The 26713-nt window shown below is 34.5% G+C and overlaps 1 pseudogene; it reads right to left on the bottom strand.

Annotated features, from left to right (window-relative positions):
• Window positions 1-7288, bottom strand: part of LOC101542027 (PDZ domain-containing protein 4-like) — a 192160-nt pseudogene extending 184872 nt beyond the window's left edge.
• Window positions 7289-26713: the final 19425 nt, after the last annotated feature.

Genomic DNA, 26713 nt, shown 5'->3' with positions numbered 1-26713 from the left:
GAAAGAGACAGACATAGAAAGATCGCACTCATATGTGGAATATAAAGTAGCTGAGAGATATAAGCTCACAATGTTGCTATTTTTGGCAGATATTTCTCTGGACTTAGTTACTAAAATACTAAAATACAGAAATCCAAAACTGTGCGGCTGCTAGTGCGGCCTCCTGACCTCATATCTCTTCATTCTCAGCAATGGAAAACAAATTACCAAATGCTTTCTTTTCAGTAGGTCGACTTTAGGGGGGAGGAACTCCAAATCAATAATAGTGAATTTTTTGTTGAAATATTGAATGTAATCAAAGTAAAGTGAAAGTAAAGTGAAATTTACCAGTTACACATGCGGGTTGGGGGGCTGGGGAGGTGGGGGGAAGGGGGGAGGTATACCGTGATTCTTGGTGGTGGAATATGTGCACTGGTGAAGGGATGGGTGTTTGAGCATTATATAACTGAGACTTAAACCTGAAACTTTTGTAACTTTCCACATGGTGATTCAATAAAAATATAAAATTAAAAAAAATGGGGGTTGAAGAGATGGTACAGCAGGTAGGGAGTTTACCTTGAACACAGCTGACCTTGGTTCCATTCCCGCATCCCATATGTTCCCTCAAGCAGCACTAGGAGTAATTTCTGAGTGTAAAGCTACAAGTCACCCCTGAGCAACACTGGGGGAGACCCAGAAAGAAAAAAAGAATAAAAATACAAAATAAGTACAGTTTGCAAATTTATTTAACAGACTTTTCCGGAAAAATATAAAATACATATCTCAAATAAAGAAATTTAAAAATTTTTTGGCATTTCAATTAAGCTTTTAGCGAATTGTATATGGAGAAATCTCTTAGGAACTAAAGGCAATACTATATTAAAATTATTTGACAATGATATTTCAAATTTGACAGTATGAATATGACATTATTCAATATATTGTGATTTGATTATTATTGATTCATATAAAATGGTTATATTTAGGAGTTCTTAATTTACCTAGGCTACTACTTAGGGGTTTATTAATGAATCCAATAAGTCACCATCTTTCTACTGCTTTTATTGTTGGTATTTCAAAGTTATATTAGAATGAGTATTTTAGAATGAAGATGGATTGCATCAGTATAACATCAACAAATATCAACCACAATAGAAGAATGCATGACATACATAAGGTGTTTGGTCACTATTTCCTGAGGCCTTGAAAAAAATTGTAGTGATAAGTTGGAAACAAGGAAAAGGGGGTTCAGTAATCAAGGTGATATAATTGTTCATTTAAAAATCTTACTTATGTGAGACAGAGTTAAAGAATAAAATTACCTAATGGTGTAGCATGGAAAGGGCAGTGTGATAAGTAATATACACAAGTGCAAGAAATTGCATAGACAAGAATATATAGATCAGTGATGGGTGGAGCAAACGGGATGATGAAGACAGTATAAACCAGTGACCAGCAGCTGGTGTCAGGAGGCCAGTAAAAGGACACAGGTGGGAGGCGAGTTCTAGATTCACAGGTAAGTGGCCTAAGCAACAGAAGAGTCAAAATGAGGTAAAGAAGGAAAAAAACCAATTGGGTTTCCGTTCTGCATGTAAAACTTCTTATTTCTGGGACTGTTAATGTCCACAGAGGTATACCTGCATGGTTTGAAACAGGGAAGGCTTTTGGATTTTGACATGATAAAAATCGTACATACAATCTGATGGTCTACAAGTAACTTAAATTAGCCTTTTCTGACATAAAGTAAGCATACATTTGCGTGAGCTGATAATAGTCATGAGAAGCCCCCCAAAAGCTGAAGTCTCTAATATTCTCAATTTCACAAAATGCCATACAGAATATTGGCAATGATGGTGGCTACCATAGGATAAGATCAAGTTCCACTGTTCTTTATAAGTATGTAATATACATCGTAAAGACATGCGTGTAACATGTATATATACATAATGTATATATGTATATACACATATGTGCATATACATATAATGTATATACACATATGTATATACATATAATACACATATGTATATACATACAATGTATATATACATATGTATATACACATATATCTATGTATATAAACCATAATGCTCATTCATTATAAGAAATTTGACTAATGTATAAGGTAATGACTAGTAATAGAATAGAAAATTGAACCTATTTTGTAGTAGAGATATATATGAAGTGAGTGGCCATAAATGTGATCCATATTGGATAATGGATAGATGAGAGATTATAGAACCATTCTTGCTTTTGTATACTTAATTTTCTTTATAAGTTGCTCTGTGAAATTTATGAAATTTATGTTTCTATTTGACGGAATAATCTTCACTGGATTGTAGTTTTACTGGCCACTGGAAAAATGATGCCTGAAAATATATTTTTCTTGCTGACTTTTTGTATAATATTTGGCTATTTTCAGAAAAATGAACTGTTGAGATAAACTTCCGGAAGACACAGAAAACATGTGAAGACTCTGCAGAGGAAATTCTATTGTTATGTTTGTTTATTCATTATCTAGGAGTGTTAGGGCACATCCAGTGGTGCTCTGAGTTCTATATACTAAGAGATCACGCCTGCCAGTGCTTAAGGGACTGTAGATTGAACAGGGGTCTTCAGCATACAAAGTAAGCTCTTTAACCCCATACTATCTCTTCTACCTTGAAATATTATTTTACCTTGTTTTGATTAAAGTAGAAGAATCGGATTTGTGGAATGATAAATTCAAAGAGCAGAGCATTTCAGGAGGCAGATACCTCTTTAGTAGAGCATAAAGGTAATAATGAAAATGGGAAAATTATATATAAAATGGATATATTTTGTGACCATAGAAAAAAATTATGAGTTCTCAAAGTTCTCATAGGATTTTAGAATTTATATACATATCATTGCTGCTTTGATTTGTGGGTTGACATTAATACAGAAAGCAAAACGAAAAAGTAACATAATTTAATTAACCGCAAGATGGCGCCAAAGCTCCTTCTGACCAACACACAGCTTGTATTTCCACCCCCGCTGGATGAAAACGAGTAGAATTAGAGCATGACATATAAGCTCAGTGTATTAAGCAAGTAGTTAAAATAATTAAAATTTGAACCTAGCTATTACCAAGAATGATTTAATCATAAGAGACCTCATGCATTTTAATCACAGATATTAAATGCATTTATTAGTTCACATTAAGAGTTAGAAAAAGTACATATTCGTATATGGTAAGATTATTCTTCCTTAATATCTTGGTCAAACTGCAGATAAAGTTTTATTGGTAGCACTAATAATACCAGAACAATTAATACCGAATTCTTACTATATTCATTAATGTGAATATTTCTAATAATTCTAAAACTGATGAAAATATAAAACAGACCTTAGTCCCATATTAAGTTCCCCCCATTGGCGTTTCCTTGCCTTTCCCTTCTACTTTCTAAAGAAGAGAAAAAAGAAAGAAAATGTAGAACAAAAATGTTAATTAGCCATAAAAGTTTTTTTTTCTCAATATGTGGAAAACGGTAAATTAACCTTGCTGCTACAAAAATCCATGTGACTTAAGTACCAGATATTACCATTTTACCTTAATTGATAGCATTTTTCTGAATATTTATTTTTATATTGAAATTTATATTAATGTAATACTGGTTGGAAATATCACATGGGTTTAAGATGTATGCTATGTAACTTTAAATATGAATATACTAAAGAGGATCCTACCGAAACCAAGTTTCTATCTTCAGCATATAATTATGCATTTTTTTCTCTTTCTACTCCTCCTTATATTTTGGTAAACACCACTTTGTCCTCATGACCTCAGAGTAGGTCATAAGTGAAATCATACAACAACAGCAACAACAACAGCACCAGTAGCAGCAGCAACAAAAAGACTTGGCTTTTGTTCTTCAGGTTGTAGTTTAAAAGTGTGGTTACCAGGGAATGGAGTTGTCATTCTTACTTTTCATATTACCTCTTTGTTGAAACATTGTTAAGAAGGTTCTGGCTTCTAACTCTTGTTTGCTTTTTCTTAAAGATCTATATTTAATTTTACTTCTTCAGATTTTCATTATGTTTGCTAGCTTTGTAGCCTTATTTATTTGTGTTTTAGATTTTTAAGTAACTTTTTACTATATACAAACTACCTTTTATTACTATACTTTCATTCTTATAATTTCTGAAATTTTAAATTCAATTTGTGTAAAACATAGGTCATAGGTGAAAGTAAACTGTGTAGAAATGTGCTTAGTATATAAAAATAAACTAGTTTCAAAATGCATGCAGTAGCATTTATTTTTCGTGTTTTTCTGCATAATTAACGACAGTGAATGAAAAGAAAATTCAGTACATGTGAACTAACATGTACCTAACATATGTGTGTTGGTAGAGGTTTGAGTAGGATGTTAAAGAGACCTGACTAAGGATCTTACCATTCAGAAAGTTTTTATGTAAAAATAAGTATTTATCACAGTTTAGTATCTTACAGTGGTGGTATTCAAGTCATTGAGGATTTACAAGGTTTTGTTGTTTGTTGCCAGTTGAGCCTTCTATGTTAATATTTTGCTTACTGAGCTTACTGAGAAAACTTTATGGCACTTTCCCATCAAATTTGCTGAGCTACAATTTTCACAAATTTTATTTTACTGAATATTTTTTGGATAATTCCCTTTGTCATTTTGCTGTGACAAGCAATATAAAATAAAGTACTTTGTGCGTGTTGAGGGGGCAGACTTTGGGGGCGGTGGGAATCTGAGGACAATGGTGGAGAGTAGGTCACACTGGTGGTGGAATTTGTGCTGGGATATTGAATGCCCCAAACAACTGTGTTATAAACAACTTTGTGAACCACAGTGTTTAAATACAATTTTACAAAATTAAAGATTCACATAAATGGTGAAAAATCTTGGGGCCAGAGCAACAGTACAGCTGGTAAGTTGTTTCCTTGCACATAGTAACCCTGATATCCCTTTTGGACTCGGCCTGCCCTCAGAGATCCCTAGTGCAGAGCCAGGAGGAAACCCCTGTACTATGTACTGCGGCCTAATAAAGAAAGAGAGAAGAAAAAAAGATGAAAAAGATCTAAGTTTTATCCAATTTATATTTTTCACTCTATAATCATACATCTGCTATATAAATACAAGCTAGAAGATCAAAATATTTTCAGCTGTTCACATTTATTCTCATTATTCCTATTTAAATAATGTATAGATCTTTATATTTAGTACTGAACTGTCTGACTTTTAATTTAGAATAAAACTTTATTAGAAGTGAAAAACATTTATGCAAAACTTATGCAATGCTTGGGGCTGGAGCAAGATAGTACAGTGGGTAGGGTATTTTCCTTGCACGCAGCTTTCCCTGGTTCTATTCCCAGCATCCCATCTGGTCCTCTGAGCACCACCAGGAGTAATTCCTGAGTGCAAAGCCAGGAGTAACCCCTGTGCACAGGCAGGTTTGACCCCCCAAAAAAAATTATGCAATACTTTTACTAAAACTTTGGTTTAATTTATCTTTTATCTAGGCAGCATGTCCAGTGAGCAGAGTCAGGGAACATGAAAACCGCTCTTCTCGGTCGAGGTGAACTACAAGCACCTAGGCCAAAGAAGACCCCCAACAAGTCTTTGGAGTGCCACAGAAGTGAACTGAATGACAAGTCTGGCACAGGCACCAAAGTGGACCCTTCCCTCCAGGTATAGTTGCACTGTGGCTATGGCATCCGGGATGGTGGGCAAGGTTATTTTTCCCTTTCCCAGCACTTTGAGCTTATCCCTCAACCTTCATTATCTAATTCTGATGAGGACAGCCTGGCTATACCAAACATACTAGGCCAATAATCCACTGGCCTGTTCCAATCAAATTACTCCACAAACTCAAAAAAATAATGGAGAACACAGGAATTTGAAAAAGTCTAATGTAAAAGAACACATCCCTTGACGCTGCACTAGAGGCCTCACAGGAGGCACAGAGGAGCACCAAAGAGTTAGTATTCTTAAAGGGGAAAAAGGAGACCACCATCAACTGAGAGAATCCTTCCTTGCAGTGAAAGGGCATCAGATAGTGAACTGGAGGGACTCACGTCCATACTACCACAGCAACACGAAGAAACAGCAGAGATCCCTACCATGAGGAATGGATGAAGAAAAGAGCCCTGAAGCCTCAACAGGGAATACTCACATATACAATTTCTCCGATAATGGTAAGAACCCAGAGGTGAAATGGTAAGGATATTCAATGAGCTCAAAGAAATAGTAGAGCATCTAGTAAATTAAAGGAGGATATGAAGGAAATATTGGAATGGGCAGCCAATAAGATACAGAAAGAAAGGAGAGCAGAAATAAGACAGCTACAGATAGAAGTGTCACTAATAATGGATTTGGTCGATGAAATAAAAAACTCAGTAGGTGCCCTCAACAGTAGAATGAAAACAACCAGAGACCGAATCAGTGAGAATTTGGTATGTGGGCAGGTGGACTTGGCTATCAAAGCGATCTGAGTAGAAGTCATGGATAACCTTTTCTATTGTCCTTCTGGAAGATGTGATAGATCCATCAGGACGTTGGAGGGCAGTCATCTTGGTCTTATAGATGGCAAAGGATAGGCAGGTATTGCGAATATTTTCCTGGTGTCTGCTGCATCAGCCAACACTGCTGCTCTTCTCTCTGTGAAGTCTTCCTTTATTACTTCTCTGCACAGCTTTGTTGGACATTAACTTGTGATTGCCTGAGGTTTGCGCCAGACCACATTGAGCTCGAGAGTGTCTGAACATAGGCAACTTTTTGTGGTTTTCCCTCTCTCTGCATCCCTCACACAATCATGGAAGTGCTGGCCCAGTCGATTGTATTCATTATCGATGTTGTCAATGACGGCATCTTCCCATATTGTTGCAAGAGTGCCAAGATCTCCCAGTTGGTGGTTCTTCTGAGAGTTCTCTTCTTAAACTTTGCAGCCCTTTCTCCCGGCTTCGTGAAGTACTTTCACATGAAAGAGACAGTGGTCTGATCCCGTTTGGAAATTTGGGACAACAGCGACATTGGTAAAACCATCGATTGAATATGATGTGGTCAATTTTGTTGTGGAACTGTCCACCAGAAGACTCCCATGTCCCATGTTTAGATTTAGCCTTCTGGAACTGTGAGTTACCATGAAGGGTCTTGGTCAACATGATGAACTCAGACAGTCTCTCACCCTGTTCATTACATTCTAGGCTGTGAGTCTCAATATGGAGTTCTTCAGGTGACCTTCTAGGTCCTATCCTGGCATTAAAATCACCAACAATGACCTTGTAGAAGTTGTGGTCATTTTTATAGTACTTCTCCAGCTCCATGTAGAATTTCTCAATTTCTTCTTCGTCCTAGTTAGATGTTGTGTAGACAATGAAGATAGAATCTGCTGGCAATGAGCCACATCTATTCAAATGTAAGCATCCGATTCGGGTTGTTACGCATTTGATTGAATCAATGCTCATGGCCAAGTTCGCATTTGATTGAATCAATGCTCATGGCCAAGTTTGTGTTGACAAGGACACCGACACCACCGATGCCTCTAGTGTCACATGAGAACAATTGTTCAGAGGAACAATTCTTCTCCAGTGTCGAAAAGAACATAATATGTTCCATGCTTTCTTGTCTTGGTCAATTCAATGACCTCATACTTGATCTTCTGGACTTGCACCATCAGGTCTTTGATGGATGTGTCCGATACAAACATACATGCGTTAAATGTGCAAAGAGTCATTTTACTCCATCTTCATTTTGGCAGCCTAATTTGGCCCTGAGATTTTTATCAGCCTTTCCTAGTTTGTCCTTCTTAACTTAACAGTGCTGTGTTGGAGGCTCTTCAAGCGTTATGGGAATGAGACCCATTGTTGCTACTGTTTGGGGCATATCAAATACTCCACGGGTAGCTTGCCAGGCTCTGCTATGCGGGCAAGATACTCTCGGTAGCTTGCCAGGCTCTCCTAGAGTGACGGAGGAATCAAACCCGGGTCTGCCGTGTGCAAGGCAAACACCCTACCTGCTGTACTATCTCAATTTAGCTAAAAGAGTTGAAGTAAAAATTTACTGTTATAGGTGAAGATCAAATTACTGAATCTTATTTTAATTATTTAAAATCAATTCATAGATATCATTTTAGAAATGAAATGATGTAAACTTTTATATCACTTAAATATTAAAAGATAATGAAGAGAGAAATCCACATAGATTATCCCAATTAATTCTCCATAATTGTCTGATAAATATTTGACAATGATTACATATTTAAAAAGAAATGTATAATACATTTGCACCCTTCTACTCAAAATAAATTTTTATCACTGAAAAAATTAGAAAGACTCTTTAATGCTATAGAAATTATTTGTGAGATTTAGGAATTAGGTCTTAAAGAAACATGATTTTTTTTATTATCTTATGCAATGACCTTAGGGGAGAAAAACATTTTTCTCATCATTACCAGAGATATTTACTAGATAACTTACAAGCGAACTCTCCTCTTTCTTATATGCTTAAAACTACTTTTGGTAGTAACTGATAAAGCTTTCATTTGAAACAGGCTTTATGCCCCTTATACCTACATCATAATATTTTAGGGGGTAGTTTGGTGGTTTGGGCCAGACCTGGATGTGCTCAGGGCTCATGCCAACCTGGGTTGGCTGCAGGCAAGACAAATGCCCTACCCACTGTGCTATTGCTCCATCCCAGTTAACAAATCACTGTATCACTGTATCACTGTAATCTCCTTGCTCATCGATTTGCTTGAGCGGGCACCAGTAACATCTCTGTTGTGAGACTTGTTGTTACTGTTTTTGGCATAGCGAATATGCAACAGGTAGCTTGCCAGGCTCTGTCGTGCGGGAAAGATACTCTTGGTAGCTTGTTGTGCTGTCGAGAGGGGTGGAGGAATCATGCTGCGTGATTTGTGATCTCTTTTACTTTTGTACCCGATACTACATTTTTCCTGCTAAGTAGGACTGAGAATTAAACTCAGATGATCATGTATAAAACATGGTCATTAACCCTGTATACTACATCACTGATCCTAAATTTTAATTTTATTAAGATAGAAGGAAGAAGTTATTGCAGTCTGTCCCAGTGTTTTTCTATTTCTATTTTACTAGCTTCTATGAGGAAGACAACAATAACCAAGTAACCACAGTAATCCACATATTGGTGTACAACCTAAAAGAACAACTGTGAAAGTCTACAGGAAATAGTAAAAGTACTATAAAATTAACAAGTTATTTACAGGAAAACAATAGTCATATTTCTCAATTGGAAAATTATTGTTCTATGCAATGCTTCTAATGGCTCTTTATGCCCAAGTTAAATTACACTATAGGTTGAAAAATATGAAAATGATTGATTTAAAATTATAATCTGTTTGCATTTACTATGTGTTCTCAATGATAGTATTCAGTATAAATGAAGTATAAAATAATATTTAAATACAGAATTCATGATTATGCACTGTAGCACTGTAGCACAGTCATCCGTTGTTCATCTATTTGTTCAAGCAAGTACCAGTTACATCTCCATTGTGAGACTTGTTACTGCTTTTGGCATATCGAATACACCACGGGTAGCTTGCCAGGCTCTGCCCTGCAGGCAGGATACTCTTGGTAGATTGGCGGGTTGGGGACAGAGGAACCATTGACAGAGCAGGACAACAGAACCAAACCTAGGTTGGCTCCGTATAAGGGAAACAGCCTACCCGCTGTGCTATTGCTCCAGTCCTATGATTATGCAAGTATGAATATTTTATTTTAAAACGTATTCACATCTTTATATATTAGTACTTTCAAAAACAGAGTAAGTTTAATTTTCATCTTGATACATTAGCTACTTACTTATAGTATAGTGTACTGATATCCAATATTAAGTGTCCAACAAAATTAAGCATACAAAAACACTCTCCTATTATAGCCAACAAGTTTGGAGCTTTTTCTTCAGAATGCCACAATGATAGGTTTCCTTGACAATTTCCTAAAATCAAAGTGTAAAAATTTGTATTATTACATGAAGGGAGGACTGGAGTAATACCACAGCAGGTAGGGTGTTTACTTTGCATTCGGCCTACCCAGGTTTGATTCCTCCATCCCTCTCGGAGAGCCCGGCAAGCTACCGAGAGTATCCCGCCTGCACAGAAGAACCTGGCAAACTACCCATGGCATATTCTATATGCCAAAAACCGTAACAACTACAGTTCTTATTTTCCTGATCCTGAAAGAGTCCCCAACACACCATGGGACTACACTAGCTTTTGTCAGGGACGAATGGAGACATTACTGGTGCCCACTTGAGCAAATCGATGAACAACAGAATGATAGTGATAGTGATATAGTGATAATATTTCCTTATTTTACTGGCTAGCAAATCTGAATTTAAATGTTTTATAGAGTGGTCTGAGGGCTAGATCAGAAGGTAAGCTGCATGCTTTGTACCCAGCTGACCTAAGTTCAATCCTTGGCACATCATATGGTCCCCTGAGCCCACCAGGGGATCTGAGTGTAGAGTCAGGAGTATGACTTGAGCACCAACAGGTGTGTCCCAGAAAATAACAAAAAGTCTTATAGACATCAGAGACATAGTAATTATGTCATAACATAAAATAAAATTAGAGAAATTACATATGCTTATATGTTTGAAATGCTATTTTTTAAATGAAGTTTGTCAGGAGGAATATGAATTTGTCAGGAAGTATGGAACTGCTTCAAGCTTCAATGTCAATTTTAGAAAAATCCGTGAGAGCAATTGTGTGATATGTGTAATAGAATTATTCATCATACTAATTCAACATCATCAACTCATTCATTTCAATTCAATTCATACAATTCAAATGACATGTTTTTAATTCAACTGATATAATTTAGTTCACATTTTCCATCATTCATTGAATTCCTTTATTTACATATTTGTGTTGGTCAGACATATATGTCTGGGACTTCCAGATTCTTAATTTTTAAATTTCCATATAACTCTGTGGAATAAAGCAAATTTTACTGCCAACATAGGTAAAAACTATCAAATAGTATTTCTTTCCTTTTAATTTTTTTCCAGAACTTGTATCAATATCTGATATGCTCCATTTTTTTTTTTTTTTTGCTTTTTGGGTCACACCCGGTGATGCTCAGGGGTTACTCCTGGCTCTGCACTCAGGAATCACTTCTGGTGGTGCTAAGGAGACCATATGGGATTCTGGGAATCAAACCCGGGTCAGCTGCATGCAAGGCAAATGCCCTACCCGCTGTGCTATACTCCAGCTCCAGATATGCTCTTGATACAACTTACGTGTTTTCTCTCTCTAGTCCCATTTTCTATGAGAACATAAGCTCCTATGGATAGGCAACATTGTTGTAGTTGTTAATGCTGATGTCACTTTTACTTTCTTTCTACACTCTAGAATATTGTTTTACACGTAAAGGATTCCTTTACATGTAAAGGGAGCATAAGTGAATGAGCACTTAAATGTATAAATGAATATATGAATAAATTAAAAATGAGTCTGAGAAGTCAGTATAAGAAATAGTATGGCATTTAGAATTTTTGCAAACTATTTCTGATATTCATTAATTTCTTTTTGAAACGATAGCATTTTTTCTGAAGAAATATTTCTGGAGAAAATGGAATTTTAATTCCTGTTCAAATTGAAGAAATATATTTCTTGATATGTGATTCTTTGTATATGATGTAATCAATAAAAATATATACGCATATATTTTTGACAACTTTTTCTTAAGAGAATGTTTTAATTAACTTGCAAAGTAAAAATAGGCATACTCTCTGGAATTTTATTAAAAGCATAGGGTCCTAAATGGATCCAAAATTGCCTTTGCAAAGTAAATAAATTTCAGAGACGAAGTTATTAGCAAAATATCAATTAGAGGCAAGTGGTCAAATTAGGAACATATTGTTAATAAGTATAGAGGAAGAAAGAATCAGTTTTTAATAGATTTTATATAAGCTTGACAAGAAAGAGAATGAAGAATGATACTGACAGCTTTATGAACACTGTGTACATTATTCCATTGAATCCCAAACAATCTTAGTTAAAAAGGCCAGATGTTCTCATTGGAATTTCAAACAAGTATGGAACTTGAAGTTTTAAATGACTGATGCAGGTTCAAGATTAAATGATTAAGTGTCACATCTGGGCAATATATATATATATATATATTTTTCCATTTGGCACTGAATCTAGTACTTTTAGTTTTCCAGTCTTTCTGCTCACAGGGTCTAACTTAACACCAGTGTTTGCACAGAGACTTACAAAAGGAAAAGAACCTGAGTAAAACAACTTATGATTTCTTAGAATAAATTTTATGGTCAACAAAGTTTTATTTAAACTACTCTGTAGCGATGTCGTCCCATTGTTCATCAATTTGCTTCAGTGGACACCAGTAACATCTCCATTGTGAGACTTGTTAATGTTTTTGGAATGTCGAATACACCACAGGTAGCTTGCCAGGCTCTGCTGTACAGGCGGGATACTCACGGTAGCTTGCCAGGCTCTCCGAGAGGGATGAAGTAATCGAACCTGAGTTAGCCACCTGCAAAGAAAATGCCCTACCTGCTGTGCTCTAATCCTTAAACTACTCAGTTTCCTAATTTAAGTTCACATTATACAGTGATGAATTAATCAGTTTTATACAAAGAGAAATATTTGACTCTTCTAATTCTGTGACCATGATTTAAAAAAAATAATAAAAATGCTGCTATTTTCACTAATGTGCATGTCTTTTAAGCCATGTTTATATTAACTCTAAGTTACAAATTGTGGTTTATTATTTTCCATAATTTACCATCTTCTGAAGGGTTTGTAGAGTGATAAAATGAACTTCAGAGACAAGACTAGGAAAATAACACCATTATGAAGGCGAGCTTCAAATGTCAAGGAAAACAAATTAAATACCTTTACAAAGTTCATTTTCTTTTAAAACATGCCCTACTAATTGTCTTGAAATGAGGAATTGTTTAGTAATCTATAAGATTGCTGTTCCTTTGAACTGATGTATAAGTAGAAACTGTGAGCTGATTATTAACTGTGATGCATTGTATAGAAGGTATTTTAATAATTCATTATATATTGCTCCACACTTACAGTGATTATGAACATATTAAACTGCAAAAGAGCTTGCAGAGAAACAATACAGATATTTCTAGTTTATTTTTAGAATACTAGATAGTATATTTCTTAAATAGTTACAATGGGGTGAGAAAATAGCAATCTATAATGCATTCTACATTTGTGTATCAGTTTAAATTGGCCATTACTTGGAAATAAAAATGTACACAATGAAGATCACAATTTACTCTCTCTACCTATTTCTCTCTATTTCTCTCTCTCTCTTTCTCTCTTCTCCATCCAGCCATCCATCCCATTCTTGTAGATATGTTTAACAAAGAGATTATGAGAGGTCCTTTATTTTTCCTTAGTTTTATTTTCTTTTTAAAATTTTATTTCCTGCTTAATGTTTAGCATGACAAAATTTTGCAGTCATTTTCTGTGTTAATAGATTTCTACCTTATCTCTAAAATCTTTTTTTTTTGGCTTTTTGGGTCACACCCGACGATGCACAGAGGTTATTCCTGGCTCTGAACTCAGGAATTACCCCTGGCGGTGCTAAGGGGACGATATGGGATGCTGGGAATTGAACCCGGGTCGGCCGCAAGCAAGGCAAACGCCCTACCCACTGTGCTATCACTCCAGCCCTTATCTCTAAAATCTTAACGGAATATCACTTCATGTATAGGAAATGCATTAAGTTTATGGTATACTACATATTAGTACATCACATTTAAAATGTCATAAACACACATATATATTGATTTATTTAAAAAAAATTATTGAATCACCGTGAGATAGTTACAAGCTTTTATGTTTGAGTTACAATCACACAATCCCATCCCTCCACCAGTGCACATTCCCAACCACCAATATCCCCGGTATACCCCCCCTTTCCCACCCTCCCCCTGCCTCCATGGCAGACAATATTCCCCATACTCTCTCTCTACTTTTGGGCATTATGTCTTGCAACACAGACACTGGGAGGTCAGCATGTTTGGTCCATTATCTACTTTAGGTCCACATCACACATCTCGACTGATTCCTCCAGCCATCATTTTCTTAGTGATCCCTTCTCTATTCCATCTGCCTTCTCCCCTCCGCTCATGAAGCAGGCTTTGTTTATGATTGTGAATTTACCTACAAACTATAAAGAACAAAGCAGAAAAACAAATACCATAATGGTTGAATTGATTTAATATTTATCATGTTTAAAGTTTTGAAAAATTCTTTGAGTTAAGTTGCTGAGAAAGCACTGTGCATAATATGTCCAATTATGAAGAAAGCAAAAAGAATGGAACAGAATGAGTGGAAAGGAATGAAAGAATATTAGTCAATTTCTTATTTCAAGGGTTTTATAATTCCATTGTTGATATAATTAGATATAAAATAGAAACCAAATGGCATTATAGATCTCTTGCTTCTCTAAGTGATGATGATCAAGGAAATAATCAGACCACAGTGACATTGGGGAATGAAATTGGGAACACATCAAATAATTTATAATATAATTTCATATAAAACAGGCAAACTAGTAAGACTTTTCCAGATATGGCGTGTAGCCAAAAGAGTACACCTCACATGGTAAAAATAAAAATTATTTTATTAGATTTTCCTGAACACAATAATCTATATATTTGGGGAGGTAGTTAATGGCATTTGTGGAAATATTTAAATTGAACTAAACAGTATGTCATTCATCCAGACATTTTTAAAGATGAGTGAAAAAGGTAATGTAGAGAGAAATTGTTAGGTTTTGGATGTAAATGCTGTAGATCACAAAAATATGTGAATGGCTACAATTAACTGTTTAGTTTGATCTAGTTGAAATTAAATAGTGCCTATAAGAAAGTAGGAAAATATTCAATATCTTAAACTAAATGGCAAGACAGGACTAAGCCATCAATTGGAGATAGAATTTTTTAAGGGCAACTATGTGTCATTCTCAGCTTATGGCGTATGCTGATTATTGAATTTAAGTGTTTGAATCTAAGTACTCAATTCCACAGGATTTTCTTTTATATATTTTAAATTGTTTTAACACTTAAGAAAGTGCTAGCTTTCTTAATGGCTTAAATGTACTCCAGGCTGAATGGTTTTCTTTAAAACCATGTGTTTTCTTATGTACAAAAAAAAAGACAAAGATAAAGTTGCTATTTATCAACATTCCCCGATATCAAATTTGGAAATATGCAAAAACTAGCATTGTTTTTTACAAAATACTTTTCAAATTCTATACCTCTATTATATATATATTATTTCCATATATCGGGTAGGGCATTTGCCTTACACTCAGCAGACCTGCGTTCGATTTCTCCGTCCTTCTCGAAGAGCCTGGCAAGCTACCGAGAGTGTCTCGCCTGCATGGCAGAGCTTGGCAAGCTACCCATGACATATTAAATATGCCAAAAACAGTAACACCAAGTCTCACAATGGAGACATTACTGGTGCCTGCTTGAGCAAATCGATGAGCAATGGGATGACAGTGATACAGTGATATCATACTCTATCAATAATACATATTGATTTATGTATCATACAAGATATAACTGTAATATAGACATTTACTCAAGCATACATTGTCACTAAATTTAAGTCATTTCATATAAAAATTTTACAGACTTTATAAATATTGGGATTTTTAGTGACATTATTCATATTTAAAATTGCTATTTAAAATATTAAAGTGGAGCAAAGTGAACGTACAGCAGGTAGGGAGTTCCTCTTGCATGTGACCAAGTAAGGTTTGATCCCTGGCAATATATATAGTCCCTAGAACCCTGCTAAGAGTGAATTCTGATAGCAGAACCAGGAATATACCCCAAGCACTGCTGGGTGTGAACTCCAAACAAAAGATAAGTAAATAAGACATAAACTAATTTGAGATATTCTAGGATATTCACTTTTTACTAAGTCCTCCTAAAATAGCCTTAATGTTTAGTTATTTATAAATCTGAAAAATATTTAAATGTATTATTTCCATTTATAATTATTTGACATACATTTATAATTATTTGACAATCATTTTCCAATAAAGTCATCTTATTTACATATTCTCTTGAGCTGATTGGGCAAGGTTTTCATCCATTAGTTTTCTCTTAAAAATAATTACAGGAAAATTATTTCTAAGTAATAGTGATAAAAATAAACAAGATAGTAAGTGTTTGGATTAGAAGTACTGGGTTTGGATTTTATTGAATTTGACTAAAACAATTCAATAATTGATTATTTGATATTTTTCTATTTATAGCTATATTTACAAGCACAATAACATGTTTTAACATGTTTTAACTAATATTGACTTTCCCCATCTGGATCTAAGTAGTGTTTAATCCTCCCAAATGCTAATTATTGAGAGACATAAAGATGCTTATGTTCACAATAAATCCATTAACATAATGCACAAGGTTTTTATATTAAATTGTCCACAAATAATATTGAGTCCATTAATTTCCAGGGCCAGTGATTATAAGTGACTATGAAGTAACTGCCTTGTCATGACAACAAGTAAATCATGTCATATGCTCTACTGAACAACACTTCTTAAAATTATATTGGAAACTATAAATACAATCTGGGCAAAGGATGGCAGCACTTATGGTAGGATAATGACAGTGTCATAGTACAGCAAAAGTAACTGAACTGGAAGCCAAGATCTATTTGTTCTAACTTTGTTTTTGTATTGTGTGTTTATGGGAACATATCACGTATTTTATTGCATCTCAATTTTTTCTTTCTAGTCCTGAGGTCTATCTTTGATTTTCTAATCACTTTTCCAGTCATAAAACCTTATAATTTGATGTAAATATAATTATTGGTGGTACATTAATTTACTGAAAGACTACTCATTCAAAATTATGTAAACTATGTTTGTAGAAAATATAACAAAAATTAAAATAAATCAGTGGTTTGCTTAATATTCAACCTACAATACATTTCTCAATACAGAAAATGTATTGAGTGAGTTTCTACTTTTATTATAGTAACATATTTTTATATATCATTATAGCAGAGCAGGTAGGGCGTTTGCCTTGCATGCAGCACACCCGGGTTTGATTCTTCTGCTCTTCTCAGAGAGCCCTGGTAAACTACGAAGAGTTTCCCACCCTCGAGGGAGAGCCTGGCAAGCTACCCGTAGTGTATCCAATATGCCAAAAACAGTAACAACCACTCTCACAATAGAGACATTACTGGTGCCCACTTGAGCAAATTGATGAGCAATGATATGACAGTGACATTATACAACATATATAATGTAGTATATACAGTCTTTATTGAAATACTTTATTTCAAAATAATGAAGAGAATATACATAATACATGGAATCCCAAAATTACTTATATTGCTATTGAAATATGAAAAAATATAATTCAGTATTCTAGTTGTTTAAAATTTCATTAAGGAGTTAGGTAAATAGTACAGCAGGTAGAGCACTTTCCTTGCACAAGGCTGACCCGGTTTAAATCCCCAGTATCCTACATAGTATCCTGAGTAGCAAAAGAAGTAATTCCTGAGTGCAGAGCCAGACGTCACTCAGAGTATCATCTTGAGTGGCTCAAAACAAAAACATTGAAAGGTTTCAATAATTGTTATACTTATTGAAACATAATTATGATTTCATCTTATATATATATTGCATAAAACAGCATTTTAACTGTCTCTATAGTCTATAACCCACGATTTGATTCAGCTTAAATTTTCAGGAAGTCATTTTTCTATCTCCAATAACAATATAAAAAGTTAAAAGTAATTCATGTAACATTGTCAAAATGAAAATGTTTGGGTTTAAACATCAAGTTTTTAAATTTTCTTAATGTTCATATCTTCTTTCCATAGAACGAACCAAAAAAAAAAGCCAAATATAACCTCTAACCAAACATATAAGAAGCCTTAGTCCATGAGTTCATTTTCAGCTTCCAAGTGTAACAGTTCCCAATAAGGATACATCTTAGGACCTGCCTTCTTTCTACAATAAAATATTCCCAGTTTGCCTGTCCATTTTGTCTCTGCCAAAACAAAAGTGAGGGGGACCGACTTGCTGTGAAAGCAATAAATAAATTTCATCTGCTTTTATCATTTGTTTAGTCTTATGTTCCTAAAACATCACTCTCTTATGAGAACAATTCTGATTTGTTTAAGGGTTAGCTCTTTTTCCAAAGATAACTTATCTCCAACTCTTGAAAGATACTGTCTTTTTTTTTAAAGTTATTTTCACTGTTACAGATTAGAGTCTATATAGCTTTTCTTGGAAAAGCTACATAATAAAATATACTTTGTGATGTTTATTGATAACACCAATACCTAACAACATATCTGATATACAGTACACACTCAAAAAAAATTCTTCAGTGAGTGAATAAATAAATTAAAGGGAAAGTTGCATAACAATTCAGCAGATACTCCTGTGGTATTAATATTTAACTATGAATCAATGTGTAAATCAAAGGCAACTGTTAGTTAAGTTAAAGTTAGAGCAAAATTGAAGTTTCTGAAAATAATTCTACTTACAAATGAAGAACAAGTTAGGTCACTGATTACAGTAACGTTTTCACATATAATTTAACTTCCACCACACTTTAATTCAGTTCATATACGTATGCTTATTATTTCAGATGCAAATCAAAATTTTAAAACTGCATGTTATAGTTTTTAATAACATTTCCTTTTTATCTTTTGCCAAATTAACAATAAACTGTATGATACATGTGTATATATTGGGATAAGAGCCTTACCGAATTTGTTCGTGCTCCGAATTTGTTTCTTGCTTTGTGCTTGGGGATCATTGCTAGCTGGGCTAAAAAAAAAAAAAATGCTATGCCAGAGATGGAACCCAGGTCAGCTGCATGCAAGACAAACATCTTACTCTACCATCTTTGAGGGCCTAATGTCAATATTTATCTTCTAGAAAAAAAATATAAAGGACTGAAAGCATTGGGCTTATTCAGGCTGGAGAAGAATGTGCCCATAACCAGATATTAGAAAGATGAATGTAGTTTATGGCAATAGTCTGAAAACAGAGCTACTATATTAACAGTGATTTAGACATAAGGAAGAAAACAGCAATTCAAGAGTAATATTAATAATTTTTATTCCTAAAAAACTGAAAGGAGCTTCAGATAGCAAATACTAGTCCCTGCATATTTCATATGAGGAAAAGGTCAAGAATTCTTACCTTATTATTTCAGTTATTTTTCTTTGCCAGAAACATTTCTCCCTTCCTCATTCCCATTTGTATCACACCAGAAAACAATCTGGAAAGTAGTCTTTTTTTTTTTCTTTTTGGGCCACACCCGGCGATGCTCAGGGGTTACTCCTGGCTTTGCACTCAGGAATTATTCCTGGTGGTGCTCAGGAGACCATATGGGATGCTGGGAATCTAACCCAGGTTGGCCGCTTGCAAGGCAAATGCCCTACCCGCTGTGCTATCACTCCAGCCTCAGGATAAATAGTCTTAAGGTCTCCAAAAAGATTCGAATTGTTACTTTGGAAAGGGTTTCAAGGATTTGCCTAATATAACTTAACTTTTTGCTAAGATACTAAATTATTTTATTTTGTATTAAAAATAAAAGATTGTCCTAGTAATGCCTATTAAATTCACTGCATTAAAAATTCAGCTGGAGATAAAATAAGGTGTGATTTGGAGAGGACTGAATTTCTGATCTATTTTCTCTTCCTCAATTCTACTGGAGTAGACTTCATATTAGCCTTATAATCAGAAGAGTGAGGGATCTACTGTCAAGGAAAGGAAGAGTTAGGGGAGCTATATAATTATCTGCTACTGCTTCTAACCAGTAGAAGAATACTTCCATTAATCATCTCTGAAAGGTCAGAAAAATATCTCCATAAAATGTACCATGGAAATGTGCTTTCTGAAACAACTCGAGTTTTCCACCAAACTTCCTATTTTAGACTTAGCTTATCCTGCTAAGCCTGCCTCTCTCCTTCCATTTTCTCCCCATCATTTCAGCAGACATGATCATGAGTCATTTTATATTACTCTCTAACATATAGTCTTTAACTAATTTAACAATAATAAATAGTAATTGTTTTATTCATTGTCTTATGTATCAGCATAATATTAGTAGCCTTGTATATACACACTCTCATATCAACAAAACCATGAGGTAAGGATTATTATACTTAAGACAATAAAATTTCTAGAAAATTGATTTGCTTTAAGAAGACAGATTTAGAAAATAGAAAATGTGGAATATTTGACTTTATGTTTATGTAGTTCTGTGACAGTATATTTCTCCGACTCTTTTAAGAATCTTTTTCACTCACTGCTAAAATTCATATGTATATTCATATCATTCTTTGTTAGGTTAACGCCATGGTGTCATACATTGCTTCCTCTATATTTGCCTCTGAAATTCCTTTTAAAATGACAACCACAGATACCTTGCAAAAGAACAAAATCAAGCTGTATTTCTGCATGAAACTGACTCATGCTACTACACTAATCTTTTATGTAAGGAGTAACATGGTTTGGTCCATACCTTGCGGTATTCAGTGCTTGGGAATAACTTCTGGTAATGCTTGAGAACAATTTAGTTCCAGGGATCCAAAACTGTATCCAAGCATGCAGAACATGTATTTCTGCCTGTTTACTTACCTCCCGTGGCCCTATCCTACGACTCTTACTCTGAATATAAATACCCTATTTATCAAGAAAATTTGGGGTCCATAGACTTAGATTATATTTGCATGATATTATTACAAGTTTTTAGCAATCCAGAAATTACAGGTGCTATATCACTTTGAAAGAAACCCTCAATTTTTTGGCATTAATATTTAAGACATTTAAAGTCAAAACTGTTGAGAATTGCTTTCTATGATATCAATATTTATTTTCTATTATGAGAGAGGCAAAATATTAATGATAACATTCTGTGTAAAAGAAAATATGAGTATAAGAATTTTGAAGCATGGTATCAAGGATAATTTCAGTAAAACATACTATCCTATTGAGAAATAAATGTCTATAAACACATATATTCATATAAGCCTACATATATACTAACCAATGGAGATCAGTTCAATCTTTTTTCCTATAAAAGTTTGACATCTTTGAATATTGTTTACTTTTGTGAAATTATCAATTTTTATCTGCACATGAGTGAGTGAATCTGTCTACCATTTTTAAAGTGAGGAAAAGGTACAATTAACTTGAGTTTATTTGTATGATTTATAATTTATAAAAGGGATATATTCCAGTAAAAACAATACAGCTAATGTGTTTTAATCTGTTCTGAAAAAACAGATAGAGGAGAAAGAACTAATGCAAATTTGGAAAAGCCTTTTAAACCATTGCAGTAATGAGTCTTTTATTATGATTAAATTGCAAAGTCCAAACCATAATTTATATTAAGGAAATTGGTAAATCTATCCTATTTTTTCAGTTTCACTCTGGGTACTATGTTGTACACAAACTAAGGAGGAATTGTGGGAAAAGTTCATTTACGAGGTGACTGATATAATTCTACAAAGCAATAGTTGTGGTGGTGAGAAGAAATTAGGCCTTATTTCAGAGCAAACACAACAGTAATTACTGATAGATTTGATATGAAATGAGAGATGCCAAGATGAGCTAAAGATTAATATCTATACTCTATACACCAAAGAATGCATTTGTAATCCACTAAGGTGGGGAACATTTTTTTCCTAGGGAATGGTAAGAGCTGGGTTATAGGCATATTAAATCATAACTATCTATCATACCTCCAGGCATGGATACAAAGTTATTAGGTGAGATTATGATTCATGAGATTAGAGAGATATTTTTCATTTTCTTTATATATTAGTGATTTTTCTAGGCATTAGAACAGGAGAAATCACAAAGAAAGTTGTCAATAGAAAAGAACTCTAGACTAAATCCTTAAATATTGCTAAGTGAAGGGGTTTAAAGAAATGCATAAAAATAGCAATGAGATTCCAGATAAGATATATGAAAATTAAATTTACTCATCAACTTAGAAATGTAGGTATTATTGGCAAATTAAACAGCAGAGTAATATTTATGAATTGGTTTCTGTTTAGATAATATGCATTTAAGTATAAAAAGCATTCACATTTCCCTGTTGTGCTTACCACTTATATAACAATAGTCTTTTTACTAGAATATGATAAAATATAATCACATCTTTATATAGTATAAAATTCTCCCTGGGCACCTGGTTGCCAAGAATCTACACTTAAAAAATTCCATTTTAATTATATTGGGCTTTGTCTACAGTAGGTGGTCTTATTAATATTTATTAATCAATCATTAATCTCAATTATTTAAAAAAATCATATTGGAAAATCTGAATTGAATTTCATAACGTGAATGTTTCTCTAGTTTGCTATTCTCTGTCTGGTTTTATTTTTATAGTACTTGAAATATAGTTGTAATGGTAAGTGTCATCACCATGAATCAGGATTTCAATGCCATTCATAGAGAAAGACTTAAGAAACAAAAAAGTATAAGATAAATTACGTGGTATATTCTTTTTTTAAACCAATTTTTGCATCAGCAAGAAGAATTATATATCCTTCAAATAACTGCCTTTATTCTAATTTTCCTCACTTCCAGTCTGATACCAGGCCAAGCTAAAAATAGGTTCCTTTATTTTACATTGAAATTAAAGGAAAAGAAATAATGAAGAGCTATTTTTAAAATGTTGCATCAACAGTGAAATAAAACATATAAGTGGACTAGGGGATGATGGCAAGAGAATAGAATAAAATGGTGGGAGAGTTAAAGTTGACTGTTTAGATTAATACATTTTGTTTTATTTCATGCATTTTATTTCAAGTGAAATTCATATTCACTTTTGAAATAAAAAACGTGAAATTACTGTAAATGTGGGTTTACATAACTTCCAGTCTCTGAATATAGTTACAGATTGATTGAATTAGCATTGTGTTTTTCAACAAGTTTTCAAGTTGACATTGAAAAAGAGTTTGTAAAACTTTTCATCTTTTAATTCCCTTTCACATACAATGTTCACATCAAAATTGTTGGAAAAGTAACACATTAAGAATAATAAAACTGGGGCTGGAGCAATAGCACAGCGGGTAGGGCGTTTGCCTTGCACTTGGCCGACCCGGGTTCAATTCCCAGCATCCCATGTGGCCCCCTGAGCACCTCCAGGGGTAATTCCTGAGTGCAGAGCCAGGATTAACCCCTGTGCATCATCGGGTGTGACCCAAGAAGCAAAAAAGAAAAAAAAAAAGGAATACTAAAACTATTATATATCATGGTCAAATAAATTTTTGCAAAACCACCTCTTCACCAAACATTTATTTTAAACTTTGTTTTTGAGATCTATTACATGGTTTGAAATCACTTAGGTAACAGAAAAAAATTAAAATTAAATAAATGTTCCTTTCCTGAATTCAGTTAAACTCTTCACTTCTAATCACCTCCTGCATAGTTTTGCCTGTCTTTTCTCCTCGTTAAAACAACACCAAAAATCAAAACAAGCTTTCCTGCCTGGAAGATTTTTGAAAATCTGTATAAAAAAGCAATTCACTCCAAAGCAGAAAATCTATTTAACACGTTCCAAAAAGAATCACCAATCAAGCATTAAAATTACATTTCAACCATGATCAAGCAGACATAGCATAATCAATTAGGTGTTAAAGCATCTAAACACAATTATCCAAAGTCATAATTGAATCCAAAAAGGAGTCTTTAGTCTTAAAACAGAGAAAGTAATACTTTCATGCTTACAGATATATCCACTGATTAATCATAAATACAATGAAAACTATAGCAATTTAAAAATATGTATTCTTAATATAATTAAATGTATCCTATAGTTTAATACTAAATAAACTTCAGATAGATCATTTTATATAATGATTTAAAAGTTACAAAAAGACATTAAACACATTTACTTGTTATGGGATTTATTTTGTTTGTTTGTTTGTTTGTTTTGAAACCAAACCCAGCTGTGCTCACAATTTGCTCCTGGCTCTGCACTCAGGGGATTGGGAACCATCTGGGATACCAAAGTTCCAACCCTACATAATTTAGTTACTACTACAGAAATTTGAGTAAACTTAGTTTTATTATAATTAAACTTAACTTCCATAATATTTTTACTGAGCCTTATCCATGAGTAAAACCTTAATCTATGCATTAGGAATAAGATAATGAAAAAGAGCAAGTCTCTGCATATTCTATGTTGTGTACCAATGAATTGTTACTCTAGCTTAAAATATAAAACTCACAGGTTAACCTGTTATAATATTATACAATTAACATTATACAATTAAAATTGTATAATATTATACAATTAAAAATAAGTCTTATATTATTATGTGAATATCTTCACATGTATTTCAATGTTTTGATTTTGTTTTCCCTTTTATTGGGGGGAGGGATATAATTGGGAGCACTCAGGATTTACACTTGACTCCATACTCAGATATAAACTCCAGCTGTGCTCTGGGGACCATATGGGTGCCTAGGATCTAACCCAAATCTGCATCATGCAAGACAAGTGCCCTATTAGCAGTACTAACAAAACAGCCCTTCACATTTCCTTTTTTATATGAAAACAAACTTTCTGTTGCTATCACAATTCATGAGGCATAACATGCATTTAAAATTAATGGAGAATTGATGGTTATTGAGTTTAGATTTATGAGAAAAGTATTATGTTTGATGTAAAATATCTTTCAAAGATATCTTAAAAGTGTTTTTAATTCCTAAAATTTTCAAAATAAAGTTGTTTTACCTTAAATAATATCTGAAAAACAAATATTCTTCTGTTAGCTCTTCATAGATCTTTTAATATCCTCTAATCTTAGTATGGCAGATAAATTTATTTGAAAGCTATTTAGATAGTGTTTTTGTGGTTTTGCACCACACCCTGCTTTGCCCAGAGTTTATCCTGGCTCTTTCTTTAGGGATTACTCCTACATGAGGTTGGGAGACCATTTCTGATGCCAGGCATCAAACCGAGGTCAGCATACCTGGGCAAATACCCTGCCTGTTGTACTATCACACTGGTCCTAGATTGTGTATTTTTTAAAAGATTCTATTGATACAGTCCTATTAAATGACTCATAATGTAAAGAAGAAGTACTATTTTAATTGACAACTAGCTATGATGTGATAAGCCATATGAAGTTTAAAATGATTCACAGGTTTCCTGGTTCATATAATATACGTATAATATATCAAGTATGACATCACTGGTCTGACTGAAACAAGAAGGCATCAATAACATCACGCTATTTTTGACACTGGAGAAGAACTGTGTAAAAAACTAAGGCACGCCGACGGGGCATGTGAACTCGAGGGCTCTCCAGGCAGCTCTGTCTCACCGCCCGCGTTTGGTGCTCTGGAACTGCTGTGTATGGACTGAATCGGGATGGGTATTGGCCAAGGATAGATGAAGGAAGAACGAGGACCAAGCTGGTTGCTGATTAGTTACTGTTTATTCAATCTTCCATCTTTCTCATCTCCTGCACTCCCAGCTCCGTCCTCTCTCTGGATCTACTGCAGCCTCTCTTGACTCTCTTGTCTCTCTCCTCCCTCTTTCTCTCTCCCCCTTGCCCCTAGGCTACACACAGAGGCAGGTAGCAAAATCATCATAAGAAAGCCCTTCCTGAGGGCCAGGCATTCCAAAGTCCTTCCTGACTCTTAAGGTGTTTTTCTCCTTTCCTTAGCCCAAACACTCATTAACATCTTAATATTAGTTATTTTTGTATGGACATAGCAAGAGATGCATTGAGGCTTGCAAGGCAGCTCTCCTGGCAACATCTTGCCACAGACTCAGACTACAGCACTCAGGCCAGACTAATCATTCCTCATCCTAGCAGGGTCCAAATCTAATTATCATTGTTTGGATCATGACAACATTTGTCCATGATCAAGCTCTTAATTTATAGTTAAGCATTAGGCACTTTGGCCAGGCCCATCTCGATGCCAGGGTAGCACACAACTCACCGCTTGCCCTGGGTCCATCTCGTCCCTCACCGGGACCCTGCTTTTGGGGGTGCTAGCAAGTAAGGGCAGCTAAGGCTTAGGTCGAGAGAACAGATGCCCAAGAGAAAAATATCATGTAGAGTCAAATGACGCCCAGGTTACAAAAGCAAAGCATTTCCTAAGTCTTCCTGAGTTCATACAAAAAGGACATGGCTCTGAATAAACTATGCAAAGGACTCAAAGAGAAGAGAAAAACAATGTTTACAAGTCAACAGAACACTAATAAAGAAGCTACAAATAAACAAAGAGGAATGGGAGCACCGTAAGGGGAGTAACCCACCCAATAAACCTAAACTACCTGAGGCTATGTTATCCTACAGAACTGTTCCTCAGAAATGCGAGAATAGATGTGTAGGTAGCGTTAGTGTCCTTATCAAAATGAACTTGGCTATGAGCATTGATTCATTCGAATGTCTAACAACCCGAATCGGATGATTATGCTTGAATAATGGTGGCTACTTCCTGCAGTTTCTATCTTCATCGTCTATATACCAACATCCAACTATGATAAAGAAGAAATTGAGAAGTTCTACAAAGAAGAAATTGGAGCTGGAGAAGTTCTATAAAGAAGACCACACCTTCTACAAATCATTATTGGTGATTTTAATGCCAAGATAGGACAGAGAAGATCGCCCAAAGAACACTAGATTGGGTCCCATGGCTTAGAATGGGACGGACAGGATGAGAGACTGAGTTCATCATGTT

The sequence above is a fragment of the Sorex araneus genome, chromosome 1, assembly GCF_027595985.1.
Source record: "Sorex araneus isolate mSorAra2 chromosome 1, mSorAra2.pri, whole genome shotgun sequence".
Lineage (NCBI taxonomy): Eukaryota > Metazoa > Chordata > Mammalia > Eulipotyphla > Soricidae > Sorex > Sorex araneus.
This window is presented reverse-complemented; position numbering and strand designations above follow the sequence as displayed.